Below are 7,984 nucleotides of genomic sequence, written 5' to 3'. Positions count from 1 at the left end.
ATTTCCCTGGTTAGTTTACAGCTTTGCAGCTTCTAGTGTTTGGAAGGAAAGATTTCTCTACTAAACTAAGCTAAAAAAAAAAAAAAAAGTTGCATTTTTTCTCATAACAGAGATCTTTTTTTTCTTAGTGAACGAATCATGTTTAACTGAAGGCTAAGAACAGAACTGTAAAAATCTGCCCCAGAATCTGCTATTTTTCTTGTGCTTACTAGTTTCCATTTGTGAATCCATTTGCTAGTTTCACAGTTAGAACAATCCTCTACTATCCACTTTGCTATTATGAGTCCTAAGAGAAAAAAAAAAAACATTCTGCTTTTCATCAATGTTCCTTCCATCGATTTGCTTTTGCTATTATTATGGTCTATAGCAGCCCAGCTGAATTTCCACTTAGTGCAAGTAATGCAAGAGCACACTGCTGGTCCACATTCAGAATATACAAGGACAGTAATCATTATTTCTGAGCACGCTGATAAAAATGCTTGAACTTGGACACTTTAAGTGGAGAATAATAGTTACTCTGTTACATAATGGGAGCTGCTACACATTTTATTTTTCTCTAAAATTATGGTTAATGTTTATGTAAATTCTGGAGATATTCATTGGGGGTAAAGAGAGAAAACAGTGTCACCAGAAATCAGTGTCATAACTGCGGTGATGTCAGCGCAAGGAGGGAAAGATAAATATCATTGTTATGCTGAAGATAATCCTTCAATTGTTTTAAACCCACTTAAATCTGCTTTTCAGCATTAAATTTAAGTTAAGGGGAGAATTTCTCTTCAAGAATCTGGCTGGTTTCGTATGTGTGCCTTCCAAATAGTTGATGAATCTATCTATTTAGCTGTTATTTTTATCGTAATATAACTCAATACTCTCACCTAACTGAGACAGCATGGTGCTGAGTTAAATTCCTCAGTGCTGTGAATAGTACCAGACATGCATGCAACTAATAAGGTAATATCTCACTATCTGAACTAGGGAGAAAAAAGGTGAGAAAATAAAAAAGATTAACTGCTAAATTCATTTTAAATAGAAGCACTGTTTCACAGTTGCTTTTATTTTACACACAGCAACAGATTTCCTGCTGTGATAAACCAGATGGCTGAGAAGCCACTGGAAGTATTCTCACATGGATCAGACCTTGGAGGGCATCTCAGTTCAGAAACTCTGAACTGTTATTCAGAGAACGAAAGAAAGAGTGACAACCAATTTTATTGGAGCAATTTGAAATCAGATTTAAGAGAATCAAAGAAATTTTGATCTTTATGCAATCACTCATAGAAAAATGTAAAACATTTCTTTCAATAAGTGATATTTCATCCTGGGCAATTTCTCCTGGGTGAAAAAGGTTTTATGTTTCAAAGCTGTTAAAATTCTAGTGGCATAGTTTTATTGCCTTTTTAAAATCTCAGAAGGCCATAATGCAGTGCAAGTTTGATGAGTCCATATTCTCCCTGACCTACAATGACACTGTTTGTGAAGATAGCCTTGCCTTCTCAGGATCATTCTGCTTCAGGGGGCAGACTGAGGTTCATGTCTTAGAAAATCTTTTATGTGTCTTTTCAGAGCAATAGACTATCAAAAAACAGTTTAAGTTTTCCAGACAGACAAGAAGATAGAGGGCTTTTCAATGTGGTGAACATTAGGAGTAAAAACCAGTAGTGATTAATTACTGATAAAAAAAAAAGTGTGAACATGAATATATCACTAAATCAGCATGACTGGCTGCTCATGTCTTGGACAGGCACGTGCTTTGTTGGGTTAAAGGCTGGCTGGGTGGTGGGGCCCAAAGTGTTATGGTGAACGGAGATAAATCCAGCTGGAGGCTGGTCACTAGTGGTATCCCCCAGGGCTCAGCGTTGGGGCCAGTTCTCTTCAATATCTTCATCAATTACCTGGACGAGTGGACTGTGTGCACCAAGAGTAAGTCTGCAGATGATACCAAGGTAGGTGCGAGCATTGATCTGCTTGAGGGTAGGAGGGCTCTGGATAGGCTGAGGCCAACTGTCTGAGGTTCAACAAGGCTCAGCGCTGGGTCCTGCACTTGGGACACAACAACCCCATGCGGCGCTACAGGCTTGGGGAAGAGTGGCTGGAGAGCTGTCCAGTGGAAAAGGACCTGGGGGTATTGGTGGACAGCTGTCTGAATGTGATCCAGCAGTGTGCTCGGGTGGCCAAGGCCAACAGCACCCTGGCTTGTATCACAAACGGCATGGCCAGCAGGGCCAGGGAAGTGACTTTCCCCCTGTACACAGCTCTGGTGAGGCCGCACCTCAAGTACTGTGTTCAGTTTTGGGCCTCTCGTTACAAGAAGGACATCGAGGTGCTGGAGCCTGTCCAAAGGAGGGCAAGAAAACTGGTGAGGGGTCTGGAGCACAAGTCTGATGAGGAGTGGCTGAGCGAGCTGGGGTTGTTTACCCTGGAGAAAAGAAGGCTCAGGAGAGACTTTCATATACTTTACACTTACCTTAAAGGAGGTTGTAGTGAGGTGAGGCTCTTCTCCAAAGCACCAAGTGACAAGACAAGAGTAAATGGCCTTAAGTTGTGCCATGGGAGGTTTAAGCTGGATATCAGGAAAAAATTCTTTACTGAAAGGGTTGTGAAGTATTGGAACAGACTGCCCAGAAGTAGTTGAGTCACCATTACATTCTGTGATTTATTTTTTGGTGTTATTGTTGTAATTAAATGGTTTATTTGTTACATACCCTCCTACTTTGGGTAACTAATACAAATGAGAAATGCCTTCTTGTCTGATTAAGAGTTCTCTGCAGTTTGCCCAAATAGGTGTCCAGACGGGTCTTGAATATCTCCAGACTCCACAACCTCCCTGGGCAGCCTGTTACAGTGTTCCATCACCCTCACTGTGAAGAAGAAAATATATCAAATTATATAAAAATTATAGAGATACCAAATTATATATGAAAAAATATCAAATTATACAAACCACAATTCTGCATGCATAAAGCAGACACACACACATAGACCATCAATTTTAAATTTATTTTTCTGGCTTAAATTTCTGACCAACTCAAAAAAAACGAACAAAAAATAACTGTTTTATTTATAACAAACGTGGTAAAATACACCTAATTTAAACAAAACAAGCCTGTTAGGTTTTCTATTACTAATGTATAGAAATTTGGGAGCTGGTGTAATTTAGTGTAAATGATAAATAGAAGAGTGATAAAAATGGATAATGAGAACTGGAGAAATACACAGAAAAGTGAAGGTTATATGCTGAAAACCAGCAGGTAACCACTGTTCCAGGGCTAACACCTGCATTAAGCTGAACTCTCCTTGAATTTAGTGTAGTGTGACACCTGGTGAGATTGAAATATCCATTCTCACAAGTCCTCAGGAACTGTGAATCTCTTTTTGAAGTAAATCATTAAGGATTTAGAAGCAAAGTCTGAACTCTGAAAGCAGGTCAAGAGATAGGACTTCACAATGTGGGCACAGAACAGGGCAGGGAGAGAAGGTTATAATGCAGTTTGCCACCTTTTCCTTCTCTCACCTTGCAAAGCAAAGGACCAAGATTGTCTCCTGCTGCTGGATCTCCACATTGATGACTGAAATTACTTGCTGACTACATTTTGTCATTTGCTTATCTAAGTTCTTTCCTTTAAGCTCTAGCAGATCAAATACTTTCAACATAGCACCTAGCGCCCTCAGAGCTTCTGCTGCATTTTGTTTTGGCATGCAACAATAATATAAGAACATTCTAGGGTGGGATTGAAAACAAATAACTCAAATCCATTGTCTTCTTTCAAAGGATAAGTGTGCCAACTCTTTTCAAAACAAATCTGGTAAACAAATTATAAAGGGTGGCTTGTTTGATGAGAAAGAAACATCCTACCTGGATTTCCAGGCTGCAATTCTCTGGTTTTTCCAAATGTGAGCAGAGCAGACAATTGAAGAACAGAACACAAATTGTTAAGAAGTTAATTGTTAAGTCTAAGCTCTTATACTTTTGTGCATCACTACACAAAATATGCTGTGTAGTGAACAGTCTACTTCGCAGGTCCATGTCAGGCAGAAGCGGGTCATTACTTCAGCTGTACTAGACAACAGAGAGCAACAGATTTTCAGCCCTCCACGAATACTAAGCAGTACTAGGGTTTATATAAATTTATAGCAGACAAAAACTGCTCTGTAAAGGGGCCTGACATGGCAGAGCAGCATCTGTGTGGAAAGAAACTTAGGTCCAGTGGGTGTACTGGTTCCACCCCAATAGCTCAGTTCCCACAGCCACACAACCTCCACCTACCTCCATGCAGCTCCTTCCAGCTCTTGCTCACAATGCTGTTGTGCCCTTGACCCAGTTTAAAGCATGTAGAGGCATGCTCCCATGCCAGAAAATTGTTTGGTTTGAGGCATTTGCTAGGAGATGCAGTTTCTTTCATAACTGTAGTTACAACAACTACTTGTACATCAAACAGTTCTTCTTTCTGTACGTGGGATGCTTCTGCCTTGGTCTCTGCATGTGCTCTCTCCTCCTTCTGCACCACACACAGTAAAATCCTCCACATATATTCAAATTCTTTTGTGAGCTTAAATGTGCAATTGTTTAGACTTTAAAACAGTTATCACTTGGAAAAGGCAATGTCTGCTCTCCTAGACGAGTGTGATAATGTGTCAACTTCGAATCTAAACTGAGACACTATTAACATGAACACTAAGCAGGTGTTAGTTGTTAATTAAGGGTTTTAGCAAAAGCAGTGCTCTTCATAAGCACAGACTAGCTGCATCACTGAATAACTGAGTATGGAACCAGGGTTACAGAGGATGTGTGTGTTAGCATAGATAAGCAAACAAGGACAAGACTGGGACACCAGGATACAATCAAGAACTCAAATCATTCTCTTTGCCTGCCCTTCCAGTCTTTGTTCTGTTCACCACATAGGACTACATGTCATAGCTACCTTAGGAAGCCATAGGAAAAATACACCCAATTTTATATCATGGAATTCTGCTTTGGTGTAACTGACAATGATGCAGCTGCACACCTTCAATGTACACATACTACACTGAGTCACAAAATGCACTGGCATTGCATCAACTTACCTGGAGTTCCACAGCAGCCTTCAAACATCTCAGTCTCTAGAGACAGCATTCATTGTTTTATTATATGTTATTCCAGGAGAAACTGTGAGCAGAGAGGCCTTGTTACTTGCACAACAGATTTGGAACCCCAAGTTACCTTTTGAGGCTCAGAAAATTGTTTTTAATCTCAGAATGAGAAATAAACATAATGAGTAGATGGCTGCAAAAATGAAATTTGACTCAAAATATCCTCTTTTATGTCCAGGCAGACAAGCTTATCTGTTAAATGAAAGACAGAACCTCAACCAGTCCTGCTAGTAACTTGGGTGCATTGCAAACCAAAATTCCCAAAGTACAGAACCTCATTAAACAGCCTCATTCAGATCCACTTATTTGTTTAAAATCACTTATTTTAATACCATTTTGATCCTAGAATAGTAATACTGGTAAATTCTATATTTACACAGGAATTGCACATTCACATTGTATGGATAAAAGTCTGAAAATTGTTTTCTTTGATGCCCTATACTTACATCTCAGATTATTAGTATGAGAAGATTAGCTACTGACTGTGCAAAACAATCCTTTATCATCCTATAGGATCTATTCACTTACCAACATCTTACAAATCTACACAGGCACAATTGTAGCGTCAGCATGGCACAGATATTTTCAGGACAATACTTGTGTCTTGCTCACCACCTGCCTGTAGTACTTTATCTATTTGAATTGCCAGGACTCTGGTCTGAGACCCAGTGTTGCAGGAGTCTGAGAACACTCTTGTGCTGAATTATTTCAACTTGTGGTTGAAGTATTTCTTTGGGATTGTACCACTGTGATTAATTATTATTACCACTATTATTTGATAGAAACAGCATTTTCCATAGGAACTTCTTCAATGTACAGTGACAGACCTCAGAGAGTCATGAACTGTATTGAACTTGATTTAGGGAATGTTCAATGAAATTGAGGAGGTAGAAGGCTTAAATACATCTCTGTTTGGGTTCGCTTATTTCTATGTCCATCTTCATAGAACCTGACAGAACAAAATTTAGGGTTGCTCATTTATTACTATTACCAACACAAAGAACATGGAACTGCTAGAGCTGACTCGTATCAGCATCTGATCTTAACAAGCAAAATGAAAACATATATTAAAAAAGTATGTTTAATCTTTTAATATGTTCAAGAAATCATTGAAGTATTTGAAGAAATTCCCAAGGGGGCAGTAACTACTTTAAATCATTATTCTTCAGCCCAAATTTCAAAATCTTGAAGATGTGACAAAAAACGTGTTAATTTCATTTTTCCTATTCCTAGAGAAAATGAAGGAGTTTTGATAACCATTACTATCTTCTTCCTAGGTATTTATCATGGTCCCATTGAATTCTGGCATAAGACTTGCAGTAGTTTTTGTTTTGTTTGTTTTTGCTTTTTTTTAAACCAGAGCTCCCAGAGGAACCATCTAGATAGGAGACCCAAAGGCTAAAATATGCAAGCCTGAATATTCCTTTCATTGCAAGTCATCCAAAAATTACAATCACATGAAAGAGTAAAGTGCATTTAAAACATGAAACGTACACATACACATATATTTCAGTGTGTTCCTTGGACACTGTCGCTTTCACGGATCCTGTCAGCATTATGTGAGGCAGCCTCCTACAAGCTGACAGCAGAGGGCAGAAAACTTTCTGCTGGCTTTGTCTTTGGAACTATCAATGTGTTCTGTGTTCTGCTGAACTATGCAAACTGTAAAGGTGACTAAGCTGTTCTATACTGTTTAATGTATCTTATTACAACTGTGCTCAGTAATAACAGTAGCCACAATATATGTTCCACCCAAGAGACAAAAAGTAGAAGTGGGACACTGAATTTAGTACCATGTATCTGACTTCATGTGTATCAAATACCTTTACTTTTGATTCCAAAACATAATTCCAAACCAATAAGAGATTGTTGGTGGACAAAGAATTTCAGAAGTAATTTGGAAGGAAGCACAACTGTCAACCACAGGAAATCTCTCTACTAGGCAAAAATTGGCATACAGGTTATTTGGCAGACACACTGCAACCCTAGGTAAAGCACCATCAGCCAGAGCCAAAAAACCCCACTTCCTACTTAGTCAAAAACATGTGAACCTTGTTTTGGACATAAAATGTGAAAGAAAAATGCAAGGCTTCGTCAAAGTATTTTTTCAAAGTAATGTAAAATTAATGCACCCTTTGTAACAGTTACTTTGCTCTTATTCTTTTCCTAACAAAACATGCATTCAGGCTACTCCAGCTTTTAGCAGCTAGATCCAATGACAGACTACTAGAATTGCATTAACAGCTACCTAATATTGTATTTTAGCACAATTTAGAATGACCCGAATTTCTATAACTAGGTAAATGGACTGCTTTTTGCTCTGTAATGCACAGAAAAATATTCTTGGCATTTTCTTCTTGGTTCAGTGTTCACTATTTTAACCACAAACTGGTAGTGGCTAGTTGTTGGAGCTTAAGCGGACCATACTCCAATTAAATTTATTTAGTAATCATGAAGACAGAATTGAATTATAACCTTCAGGTATGCCTGTGACACAATTTTGAACTGAGAATAGATGTTAGACAAATGTGTTAGTTCTGTCTGGTTTCTATTCTTCCACAAGCCATTTAGCAGCAGTAGTAGGGCAGGAGAGGTACTGCCAAACAGCATTCAAATGATAATACACTGTCAATGACAACTATTTATTTTTTAAAAAGTTAGTGCCCTTTTCTGCAAACCACACAGGCACATGGCTAAATTCCAGTGACCATTGCAGTGAGATGAATGCAAACTTAACTTGACCTAAAACCCCTTCATTGTCTATTTCAGTTACTGTTTTGAGGGTCCCTATAAAAGCATAGGAAACTGTCCACAGACAGCATGATTTCATGGTGTTTTTATTATTATTATTATTATT

Source organism: Anser brachyrhynchus, assembly GCF_964034855.1.
Source record: "Anser brachyrhynchus genome assembly, chromosome: Z".
Lineage (NCBI taxonomy): Eukaryota > Metazoa > Chordata > Aves > Anseriformes > Anatidae > Anser > Anser brachyrhynchus.
Note: the sequence above shows the minus strand (reverse complement) of the source record.